At 36.0% G+C, this 27,464-nt stretch overlaps 1 protein-coding gene across 1 annotated transcript in view; it reads left to right on the top strand.

The window, feature by feature from the left end:
• CSMD3 (CUB and Sushi multiple domains 3) overlaps positions 1-27,464 on the top strand; it is a 611,488-nt gene that overhangs the window by 110,816 nt on the left and 473,208 nt on the right.

Genomic DNA, 27,464 nt, shown 5'->3' with positions numbered 1-27,464 from the left:
CTGAAGTTAATGAGCTGGAACATGCATTCGTGAAGTCCAGAAGTTCATAGTATTGTATATGTACACATATGTGTTGTATGCGTATGTTCCAGGAAGGATCTTGTTTATGATCAAGTTCAATATAGTAGTGTTTGAAGAATTGGTTTATATCATGCATTCATTTTTTAAACACATTTCTTGGTATCAGGACTATGCACTCTGTTTATAGGATATAAACAGAAACTTTTGCTTTTTCTCTTTTTCTTTGCTATTGTGTTTTGTGTTTTGGTTTCTTTGGTTTTGGATTTTTCCCCCCTCTTTTTTAAGGATACTTGGCATTGAGACACTTGATTATTCTGTTTCCATTAAGTGTCTCTGTCAGCAAAGCAGGAGCTACAGTAAACAGCCTGGAGAAGTTCTGAGGCCATTGTTGTACTCTGCTTGGTCCCATCTGCAACAGAAACCAGTGTTTGAGGAAGTAACTAGATGAGTAACATTTTGCTAGCTAGGAAAATATCCAAAAATTGGTAATGCAATGAAGGGCTGCTGTAGAAATACAGCCCAGAATCGCTCTGTAGTAAAATGTCTTCAGCCATTGATATAGTTTACCTTCAGGTATGATGCATTAGAATGTTACTTCATATACAAATTCCCTCCTATATATCAAGATATGAAATGGAAAACATAAAATAATTTTTAGGTCCATCTTGTTCCTTGAGTTATTAGAGAAAATAGCTGAAATTATTACATACTATCGTTTTATTTTCTGGGTTGCACATAAAAAAAGAGGTAGATTAGAAACGAGAAATTCAGGCTATATGTAACTGGTTTTGTCTAGATTATAGCCACTCTGCAGTCGAGTCAATTTTTCAAGCATTTGGTAACTTAAGCATTATTAAGAAATTTTATATTAAAATGTACATTGCACTTCCGATGGTTTTTTAACTATGTAAAATAAAATATATGCTTCTCATGCTTGTCGAATTCATTATATATGGTATCATCTGTCCATCTTATAAACAGTTTACTGAAAAATTTTGCACTGCTAATGCTAACAGAAACTTACTGTGCATCTCAGTTATGATAGAGAATAATTAAACCTAAAATGGAAGATCGACAGTAGACTACAGCTTGCACATATGACTGACTCCTCACATAGTTCCTTTCTAGGTGAAAATAGCATGCTGATTAATAGAAATCAAGCTTCTACGTCACTATAAAGTTGGGGGAAATTTTACCTTTAACCACAGAAATCCGCATTTTAGAACAAAACATAAACTTGCTACCTTGAAATTGATACTCATCTTTTTTGAAACTGATGTTTTATTCTGTGAAGTTAGGAATATTCAAAGTGTTAGGCTTTACACCAGAGCTTTAGTTCAATGGAGTCTCCCTTACAACAGTCAGATCTACTGTTTTAAGACATGAATCAAGGTAATTTCATTGTCAGAGAATTTTTCTTTCAATACCTGTTTTTTTTGACTTCATGTGAAGTTATCCATCTTCATACCCAGATGACAAAGAAATGAAAACTCATTACATTACATTCATTTAATTCCTCTTTCCTTGATGTGAGAGAATAGATGTACTTAAATGATAATCACATCAGGGCAATTTCCATTTCTGTTCTTGTACTCTTTGTGAATGTGTATAGCCCTGCAATCAGCATTTTACGATCTGGTTCTACCTGGTATCCAGTTTTCAAAAAATTTGATTGCCCAGTAGCTTCTTCTTAGCTTTTTGACGAAATGTCTCCATACTTAGAACGCCTAAATATCATGCCTCATAATTTAATGCTTCATTATGGATATGCAATTTGAAATTTAAGATAGAAATGATTAGCAACCTGTCATTGCAATAAAGCAAAATGATACATGTGACATGAGAGGATAGGGTGAGAAGTGGCAATATCTATCTGAAGGGATTAGATCCAGCTGTAATTTGAAAAAGAAGGAACATACCTTTCATAATCAGAGATAATTTAAAACACTTTCTTTTGAAATGCTTTGAAATAGATTAAATAGGTAAATGGATTCCCCATACATGGAATCAATTAATGTTCACTATCAAAAAAAACAAAAAAACCCCCAAAGCCTCCAAACATCTATTTTTTCTGACTTCTCATCTGCTTGACAAATTTGCAGTTGAGCTGAAAGTTGGCAAGAAACTGCAAAGTGCCTGACAGAATCTGTGAGAAATACAAATCTATGGTGGACTTTCTTGATGAAACATATGGGAACATACTCATTTTTTGATCTCCTGAGAATAAAAATGTTTATGAATATATATAAAATTATATTATTAATAGAAAGAGTATGCTGAGCCACCATATGTAAGCCACTGCAATTGCATTCAGTCAAACCAAGTGCACTATAGACCATAAAAATATCAACTCTGGCCTGCTAAACATCAATATTATAAGCCTCAGTCTGCAAACTGTGTCACTCCATTCTTCTCTCCTCTCCTTCTTTCTCTTCTTCTCAAGCCCTCTTTTTTTCTTCTATATCAAGCGGCATATTTGAGTTATCTATGGTACCATTATGCACAAACTTCTCCATATTCAGATTATTATTCAGAGAACACATCTGATAAACATACCTCCCTATATAGCACAATATCCCTGAAGAAAAATGATTTCGTGAGAGAAAACTGGAACAGATTACTCAAAAGTAACAGACTTCACTTACAGTGACAATAGAAAATGGTGAGGTTCACTAAAAATTAAGGAGGGATTTAAAAAAACCCGTGGAGCTAATTTTATCACTGTCTAGTGACACAGCATTGCTGGTTGGAGTGAGAAATGGGGAAGTTCCAAGTCTGCTGATTCTGCACCTTTTGTTCTGGAGACACTTCTGTGGAGGTTATTCAGTACCTTTCAGGCTCTCTACAACATGTATAGGTATTAATATCTGGAGGAGGAATGCTATACTTAATGTCCTATTTGATAATTTAGGCTAAGTCACAGTGTAGCTGTGCCTTTTTATTTTATTTCTGATGAGATAATTTGGTTTTGGAATAGAAGAGTTAGATGCACTTTTCCATTTCCTGCTGTCCTAAGATACATAAGCAGCTTTATTCATTGAGAGTACAGGAGGGGAAATACAGCTGCTGAGAAAGAAAGCAGCGTAGCAGCTTGCCTATACAGCAAAGGCAATTCAGTGGACTTAGTCCTGCTTTGAACAGTGCTTTCTTCTGTTCTCACTGTTTTATTTTACAGCTATTAAACAGGTAGCTGACATTGCTAAAATCATTTACTTGTTTAAGAAATGTACTGCTAGAATTTATGGCAATCTTTATTCAAGTTAAATATGATAGACATTTTTGTGTTATCCTGTTGGCCATGGCAAAAAAAAAAAAAAAAATATATATATATGTATATAGATTACCTTTATATTGAAAACTCTGCCCACGAGGTGAATTGCAAATATTTATAATTGTGGTATGAAATATAACTTTATCTGGTTTGTGCTGCTGCACATAATTTTAAAGATGAGTTATAAAATTGCATTATAAGACTGTATAAGTAATGAAATGGTCTTCATGTTTGTACTGGAGTGCTGCTATGGAGTTCAGCAATTCTGCTGAAATGTTTTTGGGAGGGATTTGAGCGCAATGTTAAAAATTTCAAGAATGATCACAGCTTTATGGATAATGGGAGGTGGGGAAGGAAAGAAGGGAGCAGATGGGGTTTATCAACAGAATAGGATTTCCATCTAGTGAATTCTGTGGACTTATCATGCATTTCTTTCAGCAACATTAAGAAAAACTGGTAGCTGATGTGCAGGCTTATTGAAGCATGTAGGTAAGAAATACTAGTAAGATTTAAATGTGCCAGGATGTGGGTGCTAAAAATAATTTTGGCAGTTGGTATAAAGCTAGAGAATGTGAAAAAATGGGATATACTATTTTTAGCTCTCCTGCATATTGAATGCAGAAATGTGGCTACAGATAATCTAAATCTTGGATTCAGCTACGTCCTAGCTATATAATACTAATAATACCACTCCTAGCTTAATATAAAATTCGAAGGAGTACTAATGAATTATTGTTTAATGTTGGAGTTCTCTCTAAGAGAAATCCACTGAAAAATTGTTTGCCAGGTTGGGATTGTAGAAGCCACAGACTTTAAGCTCTAAGTTTGTCACCAGGCTTACTACCTGATGGATACTATAGGCTCTTTGTTGTTTCTGTTCACATTTTGCCATAACTACTCTGGGTATGGCTGCTTTCTGTCATTACATTGTTTCAGCAACACCTTAATAAAAATTGAAGAAAGGAGAGGAGAGGAGAGGAGAGGAGAGGAGAGGAGAGGAGAGGAGAGGAGAGGAGAGGAGAGGAGAGGAGAGGAGAGGAGAGGAGAGGAGAGGAGAGGAGAGGAGAGGAGAGGAGAGGAGAGGAGAGGAGAGGAGAGGAGAGGAGAGGAGAGGAGAGGAGAGGAGAGGAGAGGCGAGGAAAAAGGAAAGGAGAGAAAAAAGGAAAAAGGAAAGGAAAAAGGAAAGGAAAAAGGAAAGGAAAAAGGAAAGGAAAAAGGAGAGGAAAAAGGAAAGGAAAAAGGAAGGAAAGGAAAAAGGAAAGGAAAAAGGAGAGGAAAAAGGAAAGGAAAAAGGAAAGGAAAAAGGAAAGGAAAAAGGAAAGGAAAGGAAAATCAAAACAGGGAATGATTAAATTGCAGAAACAGATACATTTAGATGAAACATACTAAATCTAACAAAGCAACATGCTAGATATAAGCCAATCTGTATTGTCTATTCTTACTTCTATTCAACATGTTGGATAACGAGAAAAAATAGGTGCTGGAGTTTCTGTCTTTTGTCTGAATGCATGAATATCTGCCACATTGTCTATGAAGTCACAGAAAATTATCTAACAAATACTTTTTGTCTTGGAATACTATCTTGGATGAAAAACATCCCACTAATGGCTGTATCTACTACAGACTTTCATGCCATTCCTAATGCCAGATGAACATGTAAAGCTGTAGTACAGAAGACAATCACTCTTTATAAAATCATCACCAGGTTGCCATGGTGCTTCTACCTATTTTACCTGTATGTTGTATTGGTACCACCATTCCTATATAAGTCCAAAGGAAGTAGAGAGAAAAATAACTCTGTGGACTTAATCTGGTTAATTTTTGTAGCACTTCACACCATTTTCTTGATACCACAAACACAGATTTGGCTAAAGAATAACTTCTGGAAACAAATTTAGTTCTCTAAGACATCAAGCTTTAAGAAATCTTTCTTTTATCCCACTGATCACTCTGTCTCACTTAGAAGTAAAATTTTTAATTCTGATTTTTGAACTTCCAGTCACTGGCTTTTGTTCTGCTTTTATCTGCTGAATTATAGAGCCCTTATTATTAGCATCTGTGAGTTCTTATGGAGGTTCTTAAGTACTGCAATAAAATCACACACTTCAGAGTACTCTTTCTCTTTAATATGGGCTTTTGAAGCTTTAACATAAAGTAATTTTCCAAATAATTAATTATTTTGTGTCATTCTTCTGCATTTTCATCATTATGTGAGTGCTGTGTGAAAAAGGGCTCTGATCAGTACACTTGTCTGGCTGAGGCCTGCACCTGATCCTATTTTCTTTTTAACCTGTCTTTTCTATTTAACCTGTCCTATTTTCTTATTAAATAACTTTTAACTTTCAGAGAAATCTCATTCTCTGTCCTGCCTGTGTGAGGGTTTAAAGGGCTGAGTGCCAGCTACTGGAGCCAGGCTGGGGGTGTAGATAACCCTGGCCTGGTATCAACTACTGAAGAGACTGGGATCTCCGTGCCAGATCCTGAAGTGAGTGGGGGGGTCTCAGCTTCCAGTCACTGGGGTGGGAATGGCGTTTGTCCCAAAAAATAACTATCAGGAGGAACCAGCATGAGTGAAGCAAGTGAGAGGCTCAATGCCAGTGCTTGGAGGAAGCCCTGTGACAGGTGCTGAGGCAGTGTGACGACAACTGTCTTCAGCTTCTCCATACTGGGTGTGCATGGGTCACTCACCAGCACATGTCCATCTGGACGAACCAGCAGGAAGGAGGTTCTGGATCTAGGGTAAAGTATCAGGTGGGTGGGGAGTCCATGCTTGACAAGTATGCCAGTACTGCATGTTTGCTAGTAACCATCAAACTGGACCAGCCAGTGATGAGGGGACCCCTGGGACCAGTAAGACAGCCTGGGATCTGATCAGGGCTGCCAGGCAGACAGAAGGGTCATGCTGGTACTTATGGCACCTGTGAATGTATGTGTACTCATGAACTCAGGTAATCCCTGTGTGTGCACCTCCATGAGTGACCTCCTGCATCTTCCAGACAAAGAGAGGGTTTGGCCACTGGTACTCATGTTCAGGGGGGTGCTGTCAAAGCAGTGTCGTGCCTGGGGCAGCCTATAGCCCATCCTGTTGGTGTCTTGTATGTGTCTGCGTGTTTCTCGGGAATACTTGCTCAGATGTAAAACTGGTTAAATCCACAAATGGGAAAGAAGCAAGAAAGTCCATTGGCTTGAGTCTTACATTCCCCAGTGTCAAGCTGCCCTGGCTTTGGGCTCCTGTGGCCAGGCAAGGAAATGCTCACATTTCAGAGCCGCTGGAAGCAGTGGCCACTTATAACATCCCTTCAGATGCTTAAACGTAATTTGGCTTTATCAAGCATGGTTTGCCCTTGATGAGTCTGTGCTAACTGTTCCCAAATAGCTTCATCCTTCAGGTGATGGAAAATGGATTACAAAAATGTGGTCTTTAGGCTAATTCCAGGAATTGAGCGAAGGATTACTAATTCATAGTGCCTGTAGTGATCCCTTTTGCTTTCATAACGAAAAGTGTATCACTAGTCTGTCTAGTCATGAAGGACTACAACTGATTGCTATAAGTTTCCATGGATTACAGACAGCAGCTTTTCAGTCATGGTGGGACAGCTCTTCTGGTACCCTTGGGTGAATCTGTGAATGTGAATGTATCCAACTTTTCAATGTAAACCCAAAACCAATTACTGCTCTCCTTCCCAATTGGACTGCTACATGAACAGGTTACTCCGTATGAAGAACGATGCACACAAGGCATGGAGTTCCTTGGCCTTTTCTATATTGAATATTATTGGGTTTGCCACCTACTGGTGAATCTTCAATTTTCCCTGTCCTTTTTTTTGCCACTAGCATACTTGTACAATCTCTTTGTATAACCCATAAAACCCCTTCCTAATGTTACTCCCCTTGGACTTTGACCTTCTTCATTTTGTTCCTAAGCACCATTTCTACATACCTTTCTTGCCGTCCATCTTTTTTTCCTTTTTTTTTTTTTTTGTCTGTACTTCTTTGCATTTTAGTTCTTTAAGAAGCTCCCTTGTTAGCCTCATGAGTAATTTCCCAAAGTTCACTTCCCCTAAAAATATTTGGGATGTCATTTAAAAAATATCAGCCATCTCTCTGACTGCACTTCCTCCCCATAATTGCTTCCCAGGAGATTCTGCCTAACAATTCCCCAGATAAATCCAAATATGATGTCCTAAAGTCTAGTGTCCCAATTTTAGTACTTACTTCTCAGCCTGCCCTCTAAACCTGGGTGCAATTTTCTTCTACCCTGTAGTTAGGTGCCTGTCCCCTGAAAAGAGTATTTTTAAAGGTCCTCCTTCTGAGTTAAAAATGTCCACTTACGGTTATATTTTTATTTGCCTGGATCAGGTAGTTTCATTTTTTCCCAGCAGTCCTACTTCGTCTTCAGATGAGGTACTATGGTTACAAAGGCCAAACCCTTGGACTGTGCAACTAGGTATTGGTCTGCTAGATGCACTTGCAGCCAGAGCTTTTCTCCTAATCAGAAGGATTGAAATCGATACCAACACCACAGGAGATCACATGCCCCTCATTCTTCCCCTCAGAATCCCATACCAACCTCAGATCTGCTTAACGTTTCCCTTGGCCATGTTACTACCACTCCGATGGGTGAATAGCATGAAGTAGCAGTTGTGAAGCTGAAAAACAGCAATTTCTCTGTAAATTATGTTCCTGAGCTCCAGACAAGAAGTACACAGTCCAAGACTAGAGGTCTGGCTTGCAGGCAGGGGACTTTCCATGTAGAAGGGAGTATCTGACCACTAGAACCTCTCAAAAGCTCATTATGGAGGGCTGTGTCACTTTATTGTCAGTATACAAAAGTACAGTTAAAGATTGTTTCTGCTGCCAAATATTTGACATCCTATTTTTGGGAGAATATGTGATGAATTCATCTAAATAGACTTGTCTTTCTCTTCCCTGTTCTTTCATTTGAAAAATAACATATAATTTTTAGGAAAAAACTCATGCACATGTGCTTGATTATAGACCCAGTGTTTCAGTCTACCATAACTAGCAGTTAGACTTTAATGGTTGTTGAGTGCTAAATTTTCTTTGATAAATCTTTAAAAAGAAATAAATAAGTTGATTGATTAGAGAGCCAGAGAACATGCATAATTTTGTTTCAGACAAAATGAATGGAAATATATTTATTTGCTTTAACATTTGCAAAAAAAAGTCATCCTTTGAAATTTAAAAACCAATGAATAACCTATCATTTCTTCTGTCTTGAGAAAAACTTAATTATTGGAAAAATAAGATGTCTCTCCCTTAGTCTGGTAAAAATCCACTTACTATTTCAATGTTCTGTTTAATTTATTTCTTTCAGAATAATGTTGTTAAATAAGCCATATTTGTCAACTTATGGTAGTGCAATTTATCATTTTGATACATGCCTCATACTGAAGTTTAACTAAGGCAGTGATTAATTTGAAATCTTAATTATATGCCAGCCTTACTTCAGGGTTGTTGGTTTTTTGTAATATATATTTTCAATGTAATTTTTCATTTAAAAAATAATTGAATATATGCTGCAAGTCTTGAAAGAAATTTCCCAAGGGATTCTAAGGTTTTCTTGGTGAACTTAGATTTTTCAGCTACTGGACTGTCATATTGTTAAGACAAGTACAATACCCTGACAAAAGCAAATCTTAAGGTAATCTAATTTAAGATTCACATTTTGATCCCATGTCTAGACAAGCAGTGATAACTGTAATCCAATATAGCTGAAACAGTATTCTGTAGGAACTGGAATATACTGCTCGTTAAAGTACCTAATTAAATGCAGCTCCATGTTTATAAGCAGGTGCTTCCTTCAAATTTTAAGTTACAGCTCAAGGAAATTTTAAATAGCCGTTCACAATAGCAGACTTTGAAATATCCATTTCATAAAAATGAAACTGGTGATAAGTAACACACGTCTAGAACTACATAGCTTAATCCTTCAATCTGAATTTGATATTTGATAGCATTTTGGCTTTGATTTGTGTTAGCTTTGACAGAACTTCCGTATCAATACTATCAAAATATACAGATCTGCAAGAACAGGTTCAGTATGCCAGAACGCAATCTTAAAACTCTTCAAAAGACAGGAACTCTGCAGATGGAGACATTTATTTATGAAGGAACATAATACAGAATAATACAGAACTGTAACCTAAGAAGAGACTCATTTTGTCATCTTAACAGCTTTTCAAAGTTTGCAAGTGTTTCACGAGTTAAATTATAGTTCATATTTGGACATATAGATCTATAAAAGATAGTAATACTGTAGTAGCTCCTACTAAGCTCAATACAAATTATGTGACATGTAAAATGCTTGGAAATAGGTGAACTTTAAGCATCCAGTTATGTCAGTCACTAACATCATCCTGAACAATACCAGTATAAACACTTAGTGTGATTATGACAACAATTATATTTCAATATGAAGAGAAGAGTAATTGTGTAGTGGTTTGGTCTAAAATACTCATTACTGTTTATCTTCTGTGGGATAAGAATTAGGAGAAACACAAAGCAGGCACCAAACTTGAAAAAATATAAAGAAGTTTATTAACAGACCTAAAAGAAGGGAAAAAAAATTTTATCACCTTCAGAACTCTCCTCCTCTCCCCACCTTCCTCCCTTCTCCCACTGACAATGTAAAAAGACAACCCTTGAGATGTTCAGTCCGTTTACCACTTCCATAATAACCTTGTTCAGTCCATTTAGAAAGAGAAGTCTCTTCTTGCTCGTGCTATGAAAACATTATCACAACGAGACAGCCGCCCACTTCCAAATATTGTTCAGTCCATTTAGGAAGAGGAGTCTCTCTGCCTGCGTGTGAGTCCCTTCCCCCGACTTGCAGCTTTTCCCGCAACTGCTTTCGAGGGTCCACTCTTGAAGTTTTTTGGGGTACACTTTTAAGGTTGAGCCGTTCAGAAACAGAGGCCATTCTCCTTCCCTGGGAGCAAAGGGTCTTCATCATCTTCATCATTAGGACTATCTCTAGGAGCATCTCTAGGAACTGAGGTTTTCTCCTTTCCCGTTTGGAGCAAAAGTCCTCATCAGGTTCATCTCTACGGACTGAGGTTTTCTCCTTTCCCGTTTGGAGCAAAAGCCCTCATCTGGTTCATCTCTCCCTGTCCAAACTTCTCATGAAATTACAGCTGTGTCAGCATCTGCCTATCTCAGCACAGGTGCTTTTGCTCACAAGTACAAGTTGAACACTCTACCCCCCATATCTTCATGAAATTGCAACGGGATACTCTGATATATCATAGCTTCACAACAGAATTTCAGCTTTAAGCATCTCCTCTTTCTCTTCCCTCAGGTTTTCAGCTCTTCACAGCAATAAAAGGGTTAATCTCACCTCAGCCTTGCAGCTTTGCAGCTGGAATGTTGAATTTTTCTTATCGCAGTGGAGAGGGGGGAGAGTCGAGCCGCTCTGGCTGCCCACAGCAAGGCAGTGGGGGGTGGGTTCCACAGCTGGAACAGGTCCATCGACCCAGGATGGCCGTGGCCTGGCCGGGCCCACTGGCCCCCACACGGGGCCCGCAGCCACCTGTCCCAGCACTGGAAACGAGAGAGAGCTTGGGGGGAGTTTGTCTATTCTTAAGTGTGGATCACAGAGGCGGTCACAACTTTAAGTGGCTTAGAGAATTGTCCATATTCAAACTGGTCAGCTGATAGCTTCTATCAGGTCATAGAGGAAGCTGTAAGCACCCCTTAGCAAGGACATCCCTTCCGGGACTATGCTTGCTAACCTATGACAAATTGCTTATTCAGCACTGAAAATCTCTGCCCATTAAAATAAAATGAAATTTATTAGAAGTGTATTTTGAAGGATATTTAGTTTTATGATGAGCTCTTAGAGAACTACTCAATAGCCTATGAGGCTATACAAGCAAAACTAAGTGTAAATGTAGGCAACTTTGAGAGCAGATGGATAGTAATACTGTGAACTAGATGGTCAGTCAAATGCCTTACAATTTGAAAAAAAAATAAAATAATTGAAAGCAATTTATAATTAAATCATATATATATATATATGAAATAATTAAATAAAAGTTAATATTAATCTTCTGCCTGGAAGAGCCATTCTCCTTTGAATCCCTGAACACCATAAAGAAAAGGTCATTCCTTTGCCAGTTAGTTTACAGTAGGCCACTAACATCTCATGGACCATCAGTGGCAAGTTACAGCTAAAAATTGTTTAACCAAGCTGCTTATCCAAGATAAATGCTATAGATGTATTTGGAAAGGTCACAAAATATTGACAAAGTTTTAAAACTTCTTTTTAAAATTTCAAAGCTAACGTATTTTTTTAAATACATATTTATTCTAAGAAAAAATTATAATGAATTCTTGATTTTAGGTGAATTGATGAATTCTTAATTAATTCTTGATAGATTTTTTAATGTAAAATCCTAGAAGATTACATACTAAAAAAAATAGTTCATTTCATGTAGAACATTTAAAAAGAATTTTCTGAAAATAATATCAATGGAATAATTAAAAGAAAACCCATTAAAATATCAGCTTAAGTTTTGGCACGGAATTCTTATACTTTCTTTTCTTTTGTTTTTAATTTTACATTCTGCAGTTTCCCTGCTATAAAATAGCATCTGAAGTGTGTGTTGAGAAAATGAAGAAACCTGAAAGGAAAACAATCCTACTTCTTTCATATAAAAAAATTGGAAGACTAGGAGACATCCTTATATATTTATTGCATGATTAAAGAAGAAACTAAAATATTAGTATCACAAAAGATTTTTTTTATATTGAATTTAGTGTTTATGTTGTTTTTCTCTTACGCTTCTGTCTGTGTGTCGGTAAGCAAAAAGTGTTCTTAGCTCTTTTTAGGACCAGATACCATTGCCACTTGCAGCATTCCATCCCCAGTCTCTCTAAAGATATAATCAGCACTGATGTACTTATTGCCAGTGGTAGGGCTGATTTTGTGATGAAGATATGCATCCTATGGGAAACGACATGAAATCACGGGGTAAGAAAATGCCCCTAAATGGTGGCTTCTCAACATGAAGTCCAGGTCTGAACTGATGATGTAGAAATGCAAGTCTGTACTTAATGCTTATTCCTCTCAGCACCCCGTCACTCCAGATTACTAGTTAATAGTCAGTAGACAGATGACAAGATTTAAGATGTTTATAGGCAAGTATTGTTGTTAAATAACAATGTGCTGTGTCATCTTTAATTACAGTGTAGCATTGTTCAATTCTGTACTTGTCACGAGAGCTCGTACTTCAAGAAATAAGCATGTGTTATTCTGGGCATGAAGCATCTTCATTTGGAAAAACTTTCTTCTTCCACCCACAATTCTGCTACTGTCACACCTAAAATACATTCCAGCTTCACATATTGTTGAGATGTAATGAAATACAGATTCCTCATCTTGTTCTGACCCCCAGCCATGGGCAGGGACACCTTCCACTAAACCAGGTTTCTCAGAGCTCCATCCAACCTGACCTGAAACACTTCTAGGGATGTAGCATTCACAACTTCTCTGGTCAACATGTTTCACTGACTCACCACTCTTACAGTAAAGCATTTTTCACAGAATCAAAGACTACTCTGGTTTGTAAGGAGCCCACAAGGACTATTGACTTCAACTCTTAAGTGAATGGCCCATACAAGGGCCTGTGACCTTGGCATTATTAGCACCATGCTCTTTATCATAAAATCTAATCTAAACCCATAGTTTGAGTCACTTCTTTATAAATTAAATACATTTATTTATTTGCTATTCATAGGATACCTCTTAAGTGCAACATAAAATAACATTTAATAAAACCAGGAAAAGTTGCTCAAAACCAAGGAACTAATTGGAAAAAATAAATCAAAAGTAGAAATTCTTGAAAGATTAAAATGAAAAAGGAAACTACCTAAGCATTGATGAAACCGAGTAAGTTATAAATGCAAAGTGATAGGAAGATTCTTATAACACATTAATGTTAGTGGGCAACACATTTCAGTTTTGACCAATGGACCAAGACAAATAACCACAGTACAAGAGAAGTTTTCAGGGGGGTTACCGTCAACTTGCTGAGATTAAGACAGAAGTAGAGAGAAGGCAAAGGAATTGAAAAAGCAGTAAAAAGAATATTTCTTTAATTTGTCACTATTACTTTTGAGATCCTACAGACTTAATCTGGTTCCTGCTGTCATGTTCCTTTCTCCTTCTCTGCTCAGCGCTCACCAGGCTATGTAGGGAGAAATCTCAGGGAAATAATATGGATAAAACAAATTTTCTTGCATCTGTGTTATTCCCTCATCCTTTTCTCTGGCCCAACCTGCTTTATGGCTCAAACCACCAATAGCAACCCAAGCAACCAAAGTCATAAATGAGATACACACAACTGATGGTGTGAGAAAACATTGACAAGAGCACATTGATTTTAATTTGAAACATTTATCAAATTGTATCTTGATGCAACATGTGTAATGCAGAGTGACAATAGGAGGTTATAACAGTCTTAGAGTTGTAAATTGACCCACTCCTTATCTGCATTTCCATGCTTAAAACCTGCTGAGAGATTTACTGACACAAAACTGACTCTGTCCTTAGAAGAAAATGCATCACAGTATCTTGGATTTCCAAGATTGTTTTGAGTTGCAAAAGCTCCAAGAAGCAAGTTTGTCATGTTTGGGTTCGGGTCTTTCATGACAGGATTACACAGCATATCTGTTATATTCACTTGATTCCAGTGTGATCGCTATACAGAATTGAAATGACAGACTAAATATAAATAAAATCCCAAAGATTAAATTTGTATTACAGATAGAAAATAATCACGAAAGAGAAGATTAAGAATTTGAAATCTTAACACTGACTTTCCTTCTGACCAGTTTCAATTTCTCTTGAGATTTAGATCTCTTTTTTCCAACCTCTCACCTGGAACCCCTTTAGTTTTAAGCTTGGTTTTCCCACGTGATATATTTCAGAGTATACTTTCACTGCTCCCTTCTAAGAGATGTTGTTCTTTTCTTTTCTCCTGTCTCTATATTTTAGAACTTAAATTGAGTTTATTTATTTGATAGACAGAATGTTCTGAACTGTCCATGAAGATCACAATATGATCAGTCTTCACTCCCAGTATTACTTATGGCAAAAACACAAAACAAGGAAAAAAGAATACTGCCCTATTTTCTGGGATTAGTTTCCTTTCTTAGGAGTTGTTTTTTTTAACTTTCATTTTAATGCCATTGCTTCTATAGCTCTCTCCTTTAATCCCAGTGCACTATCTTGTAGGTGGCATTTTTAAAGACTGCTACATCAGTTTATAACTCCTACCATGTGTGAGGGATTAGGTGGTCAGGATTCACTACACGAGACTTCCAATACACATTACAGTGCTGATGTCAATATCCTGTATTGTCATTGCAGACATCCTGTATAGTAGTGGACAGAGGTAAACAATTCCAGAGTACTATGCCATTTTTTGTCCTCACTATTGACTATAAAGTAAGCATAGATGACTAGGCCCTGTAGGCACATAGGTAAGTCATACCTGGCCACAGTGCAACACACAGTTTTTTCTCTTCATTGGCATAATTGCACGTATTTGAGTATTAACATTTTTCATTCCATTCCCCAGAAATCTCAATCAGTTTTAAACTATTTTCATATAAGTGCATGTGACATGTTGAAAAACATAAGTACTTATGGCATTATTGCTGTTCCTGCCTTTGGGTCACAGATGAGCATTGCATTGACTCCTAGGGCGCCTGGGACTTTCAACTTGTGGGAGTGCTGAAAGGCCGCAACAGTATTTCAATTAAATTTATCGTCTCTTCATCAGAGCATTAAAGAGGCAAAAACTCTTCCATACTGCTATCCTCAACCAATTTGTCTGATCATTTCATGTGTTAGCTGCTGGTGGATTTTTCCTATGACTTTCGCCTGTATGGAATAAAGGCAAGAGTTGCTTTCAGTCTTTTTCTGAATTTGTCCACTTTGAAAGTCTGAAGCTAGGAAACTTATTCACAGAATTTACTTGGGTTTGCTCTATATTTAATGATACGGTTTACAGATCTGGTCTAAACATGTGTGTCTTCATTCCTGATCAAAATTAGAACTTCATTACAATTCATCTGATCTGTTGACTCTTTTTTGTCTTTGAGAATAACTAAATTAATTAATAATTATATAAATTAATTTTGTTCATAGATCTTCTATGAGCAGGAAGAATTGAAAAATTCTACAGTTTGTTGCAAAGCCAAAGTGATTTTCCAGTATACTTCTTTTTATGGTAATGAGTATTGCTAATTGGGCTCACACCATTTGAAGAATAAAAATTTAAAATTAACACGTACATCATCCTCTAGTTTTAATCTGTCTAAACGTAGCATAGGAAGACATAAACATTGCATTTGCCACAGGAATTGCACAGAATTCTAAGGATGATTATCAACTGATTTTACTTCTCTTTCAACACAGAAGAAGATTTAGGAACAAAATAAAGGAACTAATATTAGTTGTAATAGACAGGGCATCATTTGAAAGTCACCTGTTTTCTATTCCGCAGCAACAATTCAGTCTGTTTGGTATACTAAACAAATTTATATATCCTTATATATCCACATGTTAAAGCAGTAGATTGTTAAAGGGCAATTAGAGTTTTGAAACAAATTAAAGGCTTTATTTCAAGGCTTGAGCTACAGACCTTTGTCTTCCCAGTAAATATTGTAAGATACATCTAGTGTTGATTTTCACATAACAGAGAAGGTCACCCTTAGGGAAAAATAAACCAATAGCTTTTCTGTGATTCCAGTCTGACTCCTCTGAATATTTTTTTTTCTTTAGACTCTCATAGATATACTATACTCTCTTTTTAAAGAAAATTAGTATATCAGGAACTCCTGTTCTTGTCATTCATTTGAGCCTAAACTCATCTTTTCTGTTACTGGGTTGTTTTGGGAAAACACTAATAGAATATTCTTTTTTTGTAACAGGATAAACATAAGTTTCAACTACTTGTTGAATTCAACTTGTTGATTCAACAGTGCACCCAGGAAGCAATGGAAGATAATAGCATACTGGGTTGCATCAATGCAAGTGTAGTCAGTAAACTGGGGGAAGGAAATTTTTCCACAGCTCTTAAATCTGGAATATGGCATTCAGTGTTGGATTCTCAGTGCAAGAAAGATGCTGATAAATTGCAGCAAGTTCAGGGAAGGGTCATCATGAAGCACTTCCCCTCCAAGGAGACATGAAGGGAGATGTGTTCTTCAGCCTGGAGAAAAGTTGGCTGGGGACAGGGAGATGTATCAGAGCATTCTTCAAATACTTGTATGGAGCCTAGAGAGAAGGCTCTTCATTGAAGTGAGTGGAAAGACAGATATACTCACCAGAATTGTCTAGAGTGATCACGGAAACTCCCCTTTGAGATCTATTCTTCTAGTTGACCCTGCTTTGAGAAGGAGGTTGGACTAGACCCCTCCTGAGGTTTCTCTAACCTGAATTATTTTATGACTCTGTACTAAGCAACTCATAGAAAGTAACCAAGAATAATAATTTTAGCTTCCTAGTTTAATATGAAAATCAAACATGCATTTCTGAAGAATTTATTTCCCTGCAAATACAGACAGATTTTGAAGTTGTCTTGAAGTAGATCCAATTACCTGTAATTTTATTGTCAGAGAAAAGCAAAGGCTGGAAGACAAAGAACCTGAAACCAAGGGTCACTTTCACACAGGCAGTGCTCACTTCAATGGGGCACAGTCCCTCAGGGGCTCAATATGGGTAACAGAACCAGGGGCTGGTACAGGGTGAGGGCCAGGCTGGAGATAAGGTACCAACATAGTGCTGAAAGCCCTTACAGAGCTAAGCCCACTACATCACAGGGCCAAGGCCTCTGTGCTGCAGACATCTGAAGAGTGGCTGGAAGGCACTGATGGATCCAGACTGGGATGAAGTGGGACTCCTGGGCCCAGGGGCAGAAATGCAGATCCTAGTTAAGGCTGATAGAGTTCTATTGCTGCCTTCAGTTCCTTGGCATTTTATCTGTCCCAGGTTATTGAAGATATTTTTACTTTGTGTATATATGTTGTCCTTTTATTGGAACTGTGATAGCTGCAAGTGTACAGATCTGGCAGTTTCACTATGTATCTTAAAATCTGTAAATAAACAGACATGCTCTGTTAATCTTTACTGAGAAACATTGTCTCTTAATTTTGAGAACCAAAATAGGAACCTGACACCATGAGGATCTTGATAGATAGAAGGCTCCACAGAGGGATCTGGGCAGGCTGGATTGATGGGCTGACACCAGTTATCTGTGATTCCACACTGGGGTCCTGCCCTTGGCTCACAACAACCCCCTGTACCACTACGGGTTTGGGGCAGAATGTCCAGAAAGCTGCTGGGTGAAAACGGACTTGGGGGTGTTGGTCAACAGCCAGCTGAACATGAGCCAGCATGTCCCCAGGCGTCCAAGAAGTCTGGTGACATGCTGGCTTGTGTCAGGAGTTGTGTGGGCAGCAGGACCAGGGCAGCGAACATGTGATACTGAGCACAAACAAAATTAATCATTGATATTGATAGTGAATTTCCTTTCTTTTCAAAAGGTAATTGTACTGCTTTGTACTGCTATCTGGAGAAAGGAATTTAAGTGAATTATATTTTGGATATTTTAAAAGTGTCATCAAATTACATGTCATGTTTCAAAGTTGTAAAAAACACATTTCCTACCCCTGAAAGGTTTGCAAGTTGAATGTGTTACAGACCGTACTATACACAAGACAAAGAGCTGAGAGAGTATATTTCTACTGCAAGTTTATAAACTTAGATTAAATGTCTAAATTACATTACCAATACGGAATACATTTTGAATGTTCATTCCTCCTGGACCAGCATTAGAAAGAAAATTAATTAAATTCCATTAATTAAAGCTGCATAAACTCAATGCACCAACTTATTTGCATATTTTTGGCTAATTTTTCTGGCCAGCTAGCCAGAAAAAAAATAAATGTGGTTAAATGATTATTACTATCAATAAGGATTGTGCCTTGTCCTGTTTAAACACTGTTATCTCTACCCTGTGTCACATTAGCTCTTTAAATAGACAGCTCATTCTTTTAACTTTTCTGGAAGCGCTCATCTACTTCAACAAACCATTGAGAGCTTATTAGCAGAACTTGTTTGTCTGTGACTTGTTTTGTGAACAGAAGTGATTCAAAAACTAAAAGAAAAAAAAAGGCAATAGTGGTATATATTATAAAAGTCTTAAGGATTTTTTACTATTAACTTTTTTTTCTTTTCTCTTCTTTCTTTTTTGCTTTTTTGTATGATTTTTCCTTTAGTAATGGTCAAGTATTCTGTCATTTACTAGGAGTTATGTTGTCATTGACATATTTCAAGTGAAAAAATCTTTGTAACTCATAGTACTATCATTAGAAATTCTACTTCAGTATTAGACAGACCTAATTTCCAAAAGCATGGCTTCAAAACCTGAACCAGAAAAGTAAAGAAGTTGTCAGAAATATTGAAATATGACAAAAGGAAACAATATTTGGTCTTATCAAAGAACCTCAGCTAGAGAGACAGTGAATTATCATTGAACTGAGAGTTCATGGAAAACTGAGCAGTTCAAGAAAGATAACTGGATTATTGTGAACCTGAAAGTGTCTTGAAATGATCATAGGAATGGAAGAAGTCTACACAGTAGGAAAAAAAAATCTTCAGTTGATTTGTTGAAATTTTAAAATAGAAAAGGCGAATTTAAATCTTAGAGAGTAACTCATCTTCCTAATGTGGCTCAATCTTACAGTAACATACGGAAATGTCAAAATAATTTCTCATACAGAGGAACCAGATGCGATAGATGAATAGCTTTGCAATCTGCAAAAGATACCTGTCAGCAGGTTGGGAATTCCTTGTATTGATTAGAAAACTCCTTCTTAAAGAAAAGATCTAAATTTAAATTGCCACCCTGCTTGCAAATTTAGCTAAATTCAAAATGGGCACTTATTCAAGGTCTAGACTCTGTGAACCTGTTAATTAACAGATAATCTGCAGTGGGTGTCTCTCAGTCTAGATTGTTGCAGCTGTTCCACTTATATGGACAATTAGGTATTTATTTCGTCAGGGATTTCAGTCTCTTCCATTCCAGGCGATTGTTCAAAGAAGCTCACTTCCTTTCTCAGCAAACCTGTCTAATCCAGTTAGATACTAGTTTTTATACCTTCTTTTCAGCTGTATTTACAACGAGGAAATTTTCTTTCTCATTCAAAAATTTGGTATTGACAATATTATCTTTTGCACAAAAATGTTTTTTTTAGTCTTTTCTGAGTTTGTTTTGATGAGCTCTAGTAATTTTAAAAATTGTAGTTAAAAATCTGTGACAGAAAAGCATTAATTCATATGATCTGAATAGTATTAAAACAGAAGAATTAAATGCTTTGTATATTTCAAACATTCAAGCCATCTTAGTAAGAAAATACTCTTTGTTACATGAAATCCTTTTTTTGTAGTGCAGTAAAAAAAAAAAAAAATTGTAAAAAAATCTTCTTGCCCAAATTAAATATAATTCCTTAAAACAGCAACATTTAAAAATGTGGTCCTATTGGGGATCATATTATCAATGCATAATGAGAGAGTATGTACAGCACAATGAATCATAGTAAGAGAGAGATGAAGATAAAGTAATATAATTAAATATTTGCATTTATAAATTAATTATGTTGTATAGTATTGTGATCTATTGATTATTCTTCTTTCCTGTATGGTTCACACAACTGAAATACAATTTTCATGCTATTATGTATTTATCTTAATGTATTTTCCTTCATTCAAAGAAGCCAAGTACCACTTTGAACACCCTGGTTTCTCATAGCAAGACCAAGGCAAGATTCAGAGTTTGTGTGGAGTCACAGACCTTATTAAAAAAAAAAATCTGGGTAGTACACTGGTTCTTATTTCCCATACAGCCTTACTGAGTAGGGGGAGGCCTGATGGTGATTTCCAGTAAAGTTCCTAGTCTATTAAGGAGCAGCAAAACAGTAATGAACTTGAAGGCTTTTCTCATCCCCAGAACTCTGCCAGCACTTTGCTAAAGAACTCTTTGGCAATACAAATGGCTCATGATATTTTTTTTCTTCTTTACATAAAGGAGCTTTATATAATTTTATTGAAAATTAAAAGAAGGAAAGAAAAGGCATTGTAAGACACTTTTGAAAGTAATGTTAAAATAAACCCACCTCATTGTCTCCTTCAGCAGACCAGTCCAGGGGCTCATAGAATGTTATTGGAGACTGTGATTCAATAGCAGCGTGATGTGGATTAAATCAGTTCTTGTCACTGTTCGGGATTTAACTTTATCCTGAGACTGCTAAACTGCTACAGGCAAAGTAATAACTGCTAGAACTTCTACCCAGTGCACTGTAACTTTCTCCCCTGCTTTTATTATGAACAGAACATTAGTGTGATGTCTTGAGCCAGCAAACTGAGGAAAAAAACTCCTAAATCCTACTATATCATATTAAGTTATTTCAAGAGCATAAACCATATTGCATTTTAATTCTGTTATAAATGCAGTTTAAATACTTGTAATCAAGAGCATATTATTCTATTCAATTGATACATATTCACATATGTTTTAGTTTAAATAAAATCATCTTTTTTATGTAGAGAATTTCACTGTGGTGATAGACATTGCTCTTTCATTGTCTTTGTAGGTATTCAATCAAGCTTTCAGTGTTGAAGCTGTTTTTTATCAGATAGTGAAAGTAAACTTTATTAAAGCATCTTTTTTCAAATGAAATGCTTACTGCATTCTACATTTACTACATTAAATTCTTGCAAAATTCAATTAACTCTTCATATGTTCTTTTTAATATATTTACCTATTTTAATTTAATTTTCCTCTCCTGGAATTTAGCAAATAAATAGGAAAAGCAAAAGTGAACAAGTAGCATTTGGCTATACTGGCAAACAAAATGTTAACAATGAGAAAATTAAATACTCACTAAAGCCTGTGTGAAAAGCTCACTATTGAGGCTAAAAAATTGGCAAGATTAGGAAAAAAAAGGACTCAGTGTCTATGCAGTCACCCTCACCCCTACCCCAAGTCTGTAAAAGATGAGGAGAGATCCAGGACACTAGGATTTCATTTTAGAAACAGTGATATTTTTTAAACGATCTCTACAGTGTCTATAACTGCAGCATGTCTGTCACAGAAAATCTAGAGGATTCTAGGTCACTTCTCTGCTGTGAACTGTTGAACAAAAGCTTTGAATTAAAAATGCTTCTCGTCAGCATTTCTACTACCTGCAATATAATAAGAGCAGCAAAATTTATAAAATACTTTTTAAATTGACAAGGAGAAACCATTCAGCCTCTTTCAGTTTTCAAGTGCCAAGAGTCCCAGGCCTTCAGCTCCAGGGCAGAACCTTGTATTTTTAGTTCTATAATATAGCTGTGAGGATTGCAGACGATCTGTGATATCTGGGAGCATTTGCTCAAGCTGACAAACACCAAAAGAAGTGGTCTTGTAAAAGAGACAGGAGAGTGAGCTAGGAGTAGTCTTTAAAATCTTAATTTTATCAACTTCTTTTTTAATTACCATTTTATTTCCAGCTTATATTTGACATATGTACAAAAATGAAAAAGCAAATACTGACATGTAAAATTAATGACAACAGTCACACCTCTTACCAGTTTGTTTTTGCCCAACTTCTATTTCTGTGAAAAGTACGCTTTGAGCTGCATCTGCCCTTCCTATCATTACCACTGGCAGAGTGTGCTTTATATTGCATGAAGGACTTGGAGTAGTAAATGAGATGCATCAACTAAAGCATTCTAATATTGTAGCAAGGTAGAAATGTAAATGTAGTCTGTGTACAAAGCAATCTCCTTTTCAGGATAAGTGGTTTATTTTGGGTATGCACAGCTGGGATAGTCTCTGTCTGAAGTGACTAGGAAGGAATTCTGCTTATAGTAGTCATTGACAAAGACGGAAACTTTGATAGGACAGTATTAGCACAATGAACCTTAAGCAAGATGGGGAAGAAGTATTTGATATTTAAGTAGAAAAATACGTCAGATAAAGCTGAAACAAAAGTAGACAAAATGAAGAGTAAATAAACTGACACGCTACTTACATTCTGTTTTCTGTTTGCCCTGCTTCTGGATTGCAGGATTTTTTTGTTATGTCTGGAAAACAATAAAATTCTGATTGTAGGTTCTGGCAGAGTTTCCTACAAAGTGCACCTGAAGGCAAAGATAAAATCTAGTATTTAATCTGGAATGACTGACCCCAAGTTAAGATGACCAAATCATACTTGGTTTTGGCCAGGAAATTATGTCAGAGTATTCAGCAGTCAGTATCATGGAAAAAAACCTTTCTTTTGTAATTCAAAATTTCAGTGCTTTCACAGAACACCAAAAGCAAGAAAATATCCCCTAATGAAAATTTGAAGTTTCACAGTGCTCTAAAGGGCCACAGGACTTCTTGCCCTTGGTTCACTTGTACAGCTTATTACATTAATGTGAATTGTATGGGTGAATTAAAGGTATGATTATTGAGTAATTATCCTGACACTTGCACTGTGTATAACTTCTGCTGCACAGAAACCACACCAAGAGAGTTAGTTAAATGTATGCCAAAAATAATAAATGTATATGTAAAGTAGAAACAGGTATTTTGTATGTAATTCAGCTCTTTACAGGAAAGGGGATGAAAAAAATCTAGAGCACATTTCTGGCTTATTCCTGAAATCAGCTTCAATTTTTTGTTCTTTAAATATAACAGAAAAGGAGAATACTACAATGCAAATATTGCATTTTGTATGTTTCCATGAATGTTGTCATTATTATTTTATTGTTATTATTATTTTTTTATATTTTCTTCATAGTAAATCAATCATTTCTTATTTCTGTATATGTTAAAAATTCATTGCTTGTGCACTGAAATCAAAAGTTTTTTTCCAGCTTTATTGAAAGGCACTTATGTCAAAGACCTGTATTTATTTTGGCCTCTAAAGTCCATATTCATGTCACGTTTCTGTATGTGTCTTGTGGTGTTTATAAATCCATTAAATATATTCTTCTTTCTAGACATCAAGCCCTGACCTCTCTGTCAAAAATTATAGAATTCAAAATGAATTTTTATACATCGCAAAGTAATAAAATCAACTTCCAATAGGTGTATCTGATGAAGACAGACTGTATATCTTTTTACACAGGACACAGTACAGCCCCTTTTAATTTATTGTAGATTAAATAGAAAATCCTACCTGCACTATCTGTGGTAGTTAGTAATAGTAGTAATTATATATATTATCTGTAGTGGTTATTTTCACAGATGGAATCATTTTGAGTGGAAGATATCTAATCAATTCTACTGTGTGTGTAGCTAGAGCAGTTTCTTTGACTTCACCTTTGAGCAATGTGAAACCTGCATTATATGCAGAAAAACTTAATGTGTAACTAAAAGTTTTATTTGGGGAAATAAAGGACAAGACTTACTTTTTATTTTCTAGTTTAGGTAAATGATGTTAAGGACTGCTATAACAGAATTGCTTACAGGTTGGGCCAATCTTATTTAAGTACAGTGGTTAACAATATTGATGTTTGAAGGTGAGCTTATTGCTGTTGTTTTTCTGTAAGTGGCAGGAAATAAAGCATGAGCCACCCAACTTGGTATAACACTGATGTCATTCATTAAGCTGATTAACTATATTTTAAAGATGCTGCTTACAACTAATAAATGAAATGCAGATGAACAGTTCATAAGCAACTACACTATAGATGTCTGCATTTATCATAACCATCTGTTTTCCTGGAAAGTCTGTTTTTTTGCATCCTAGGGCTGTATTTTGTTAGCTTTATTTTGCTTTCATCTAAAGGCAATATTTCAGCACTTTCCTATCACAAAACAATGATGACTGATGCATAGGACTATGGAGCAGGAGTAGTTTTTTCATCTGTTGTGCCGTGTCTGTCTGTTGAGCAGGACTACTGTCAGCATTATTAAACATGACCTGGAAAAAAAAACTTGAATTAAAGAGAACTATTGTTGCATGGTCACCTTTGGCTATGCTAAAAGGTTTATATTTGCCAACCATTCTGAAGAGTTCTTCGGGGTTAGCCATGTTCCTCAAATGACTTGTTTGTCATCTCTGTAACTCTGGTCATGCTGCCACAGTCAAGTTCCAGAAGTATAACTGAACCAAAATTTTCACAGTGAAAGAAATAAAAATTCTCAGCAGGGATTTCACCTAAAAGTTCTTGAACAATTAAACTAGGAAAGACCAATTTGGGTTACCACCAATGAAAATAATTACATATGGTTTAAGCTTTTTCTGTAAATAATATTTGCAAATAATTTTTGCAAACAAATTTTTGCAAATAATATGCACATTAGGGTCCACTGCATTGCTGGTTTTTTCCAAACCTGATGCATTCTTTAGTGTTTCTCCTCTCTCTGATACTTGAAAGGATGTGTAGTATGGTACTTGGAGGAAAAAAATAACCGTTGTGTTTATTTTAAACCAATTGTATTTGGTCATGGGAAAACTTATTGTTTAGCAGCCATGTTGTTTTTATTTCTTGGTCCAATAAAACTGGTTCTGGAAGCATTTTGGATACTCTTAGGCTTTTAAAGCTCTGAATTTATATGTCAAGATGTATAACATTAAAAGAAATTTTAGTCTTATAGTTTTGATTCGTGCCACTCTTCTTTTGGTAATGTCTTTTTGTAATTTTTTTATTAAATAGAGGACCTGGATAGAAATGCTGATGTAATTTAGAAAATTAAAATTCAGCAAAGCATCTGGAATTCATCTGTTGAATAAATAGTTTGGAAACAGCACTGTATAATTCAAATTTTAAAAAAAACAAGTAACAAGTCAGAAAATGTTATGTTTACTTAATCTGAGGAAGAAAATGCCCAACCCCATTTTTTTTTTTTTTCTATTTTAGTTGTCTGTAAAGATGTGTAGACATTCAAATGGTCTGATTAGATTCCAACGAAACAGATAAATCCCATGTCACCTAACTTTAGGCATCCACGGTGTACATATAACCTAGACACTGCTTCTTTTTGAGTTGGAGGAAAAAGGTGTGCTTCAAGAATGCGATGTATCCTCTCTCTGTACTCATTTACATTAGGAAGGTAAACTCCTACCTCGGCATCTTTCATCAGCCCTAGCAGCAGTCTTGCTGCCACACAGATTTTACTTCCTATCCAAATGGTGTCAAGACAAATAAACACAATTATGTTTTCCCTACACATGTAGTGCTTGCCCCCCAAAATTTCCATTATTCTGGAAATTTAATTTCAAATTTTTGCTATAGGGGGCCTGCCTTCTGCTTAATCCTGCTATTAACAGTGATTCCCAGAGCCTCCTACATAGAGCTCTTGCTCAGAGAATGCATTTCTTCCATCCACATCACATCTGCCACTTGCAACTGCATCAAAATTAAAGATAAAACAGTGATCCTAGCTTGAGCTTTGTAAGAATAGTTTCACGGTTTTAATTAACAAGGAACCTAATTAGTGCAGATGGAAAGACATTTATGCAACACTGACTGAATCACTGCAGTCATATATACATTAGTAACCCAAATGTCTATAGGATCAGACTACACCCACCCTAGTAGGTGATCATCTCTGCTATTTAATTGTAAAAATATTTGTTCCCTAGCATTTTTCCCATTTGTATAAATTAGTGCCCTGATACAATTCACAGGCATGATGTAGCAGATTGCACGTGTGGATGGGGCTGTCATGGTTTGGGAAAATACTAGAACATAAGAATCTTCACCATGGCTTTCCACTGGCTCTCAGAGTGGAGAATGATTGCTGACCTATTTCTTTACTAGCATACATGGAGTCTCAACCTCCCACCTGACAAACATATAAAAAGCACTTGCTGTGCATGCTTTTACCAGCTACCGAGTTCTGTATATTCCCATGGTCATTATCCATATCTAGCAACAATCTTTCCTTGGTACTTCATTTTTTCGTTGTGTAAGACACGGAACTAAGACATGGAATGCAGTTTTTTAGATTTTTACTTTGGAATATGGGTATTTAAAATCTAGATAAAGCAACACAGGATTTGGCAAATTTTTTACTATTAGATCATCATTTGATTTATTCGCAAAACCAATTCAAAGATAATTAGTTAACAATTTCACAATTATGGCAAGAAAAAGGGATAGTCACTTTTATCATGGCCTGGTAGCATTGGAAAAAAACAATCACCTCAAGGCACATATTCTTGGAGATGAAATAAAGTATCATTTATCTTAAGATGAAAGACTTTTATGAATTAATTTAATGATTTAGAAACAGTTCTTAAGCAGCTAGGAAAAGTGGATCCTTATGTTGGAAAAAGGGAGCAGGTATATGTCCAGCTGAGAAACAGTCATCTAAAAAAATAGATTGTTAGGTGTATGGCAGTTTAGCTTCCTGATAGACAGTTTAAGTTAATTAATATGCTTCTAGGTCATTAGGAAACTTTGCTTTGTCTGTAAAGTTTTATATGTTATACATTAAACATGAGAGAAGAAACAATTGCTGGTATAGTATCACAAAGCAATTGAATGCTGCTTAATAATTTTCATTTAATGTAAATCACCACTACTAGTAAATGAATTGTGTTAAGATAACCATCATTGCTTAATAAATAAATACTTTAATTTCAAAATTTGTGTTGTTATGTATAAAGCTACCAGATGGCATCTTAAAATACATCTAACTCTGTTGATTCGAGGTTTAAAAAACCCAAGTTTTAGGATGTTCGTGACATGTCACTTCTAACCTTAGACTCTGATTTCTCAAGTCATTCAAGAGATGACTGCTCTGGCAGACATAAAAAAAGAAACAAACTAAAAAACAGAAAGAAGGTAAATGAATGGGATGAGGGCAAATTATATGCTAACTGCAGAGAAATAACTGAATATTATATTAAGCTTCTATCTTCTTTTAGGCTATAAAATATATCAGGTTAAATCTGGTTTAATTTAAAATTGAGATAAATGCAAAATACTCTACAAGATACTGATGCTATTGATATTAATTTAACCTATGCCTTGGGGCAATTGCCCCAGTTTGAAATCAATACATCTACATAATTTCAAATTTACGGCAGCATTGATGAGATCTTTGCTTTGCTGCTCAACATCATGAATAATATGAATATTATGAAGAATGTT

The sequence above is a fragment of the Corvus moneduloides genome, chromosome 1 (assembly GCF_009650955.1).
Source record: "Corvus moneduloides isolate bCorMon1 chromosome 1, bCorMon1.pri, whole genome shotgun sequence".
NCBI classification, from domain to species: Eukaryota; Metazoa; Chordata; class Aves; order Passeriformes; family Corvidae; genus Corvus; species Corvus moneduloides.
The sequence above is the reverse complement of the archived record's forward strand: the minus strand, read 5'-3'. Positions and strand labels throughout refer to the sequence as shown.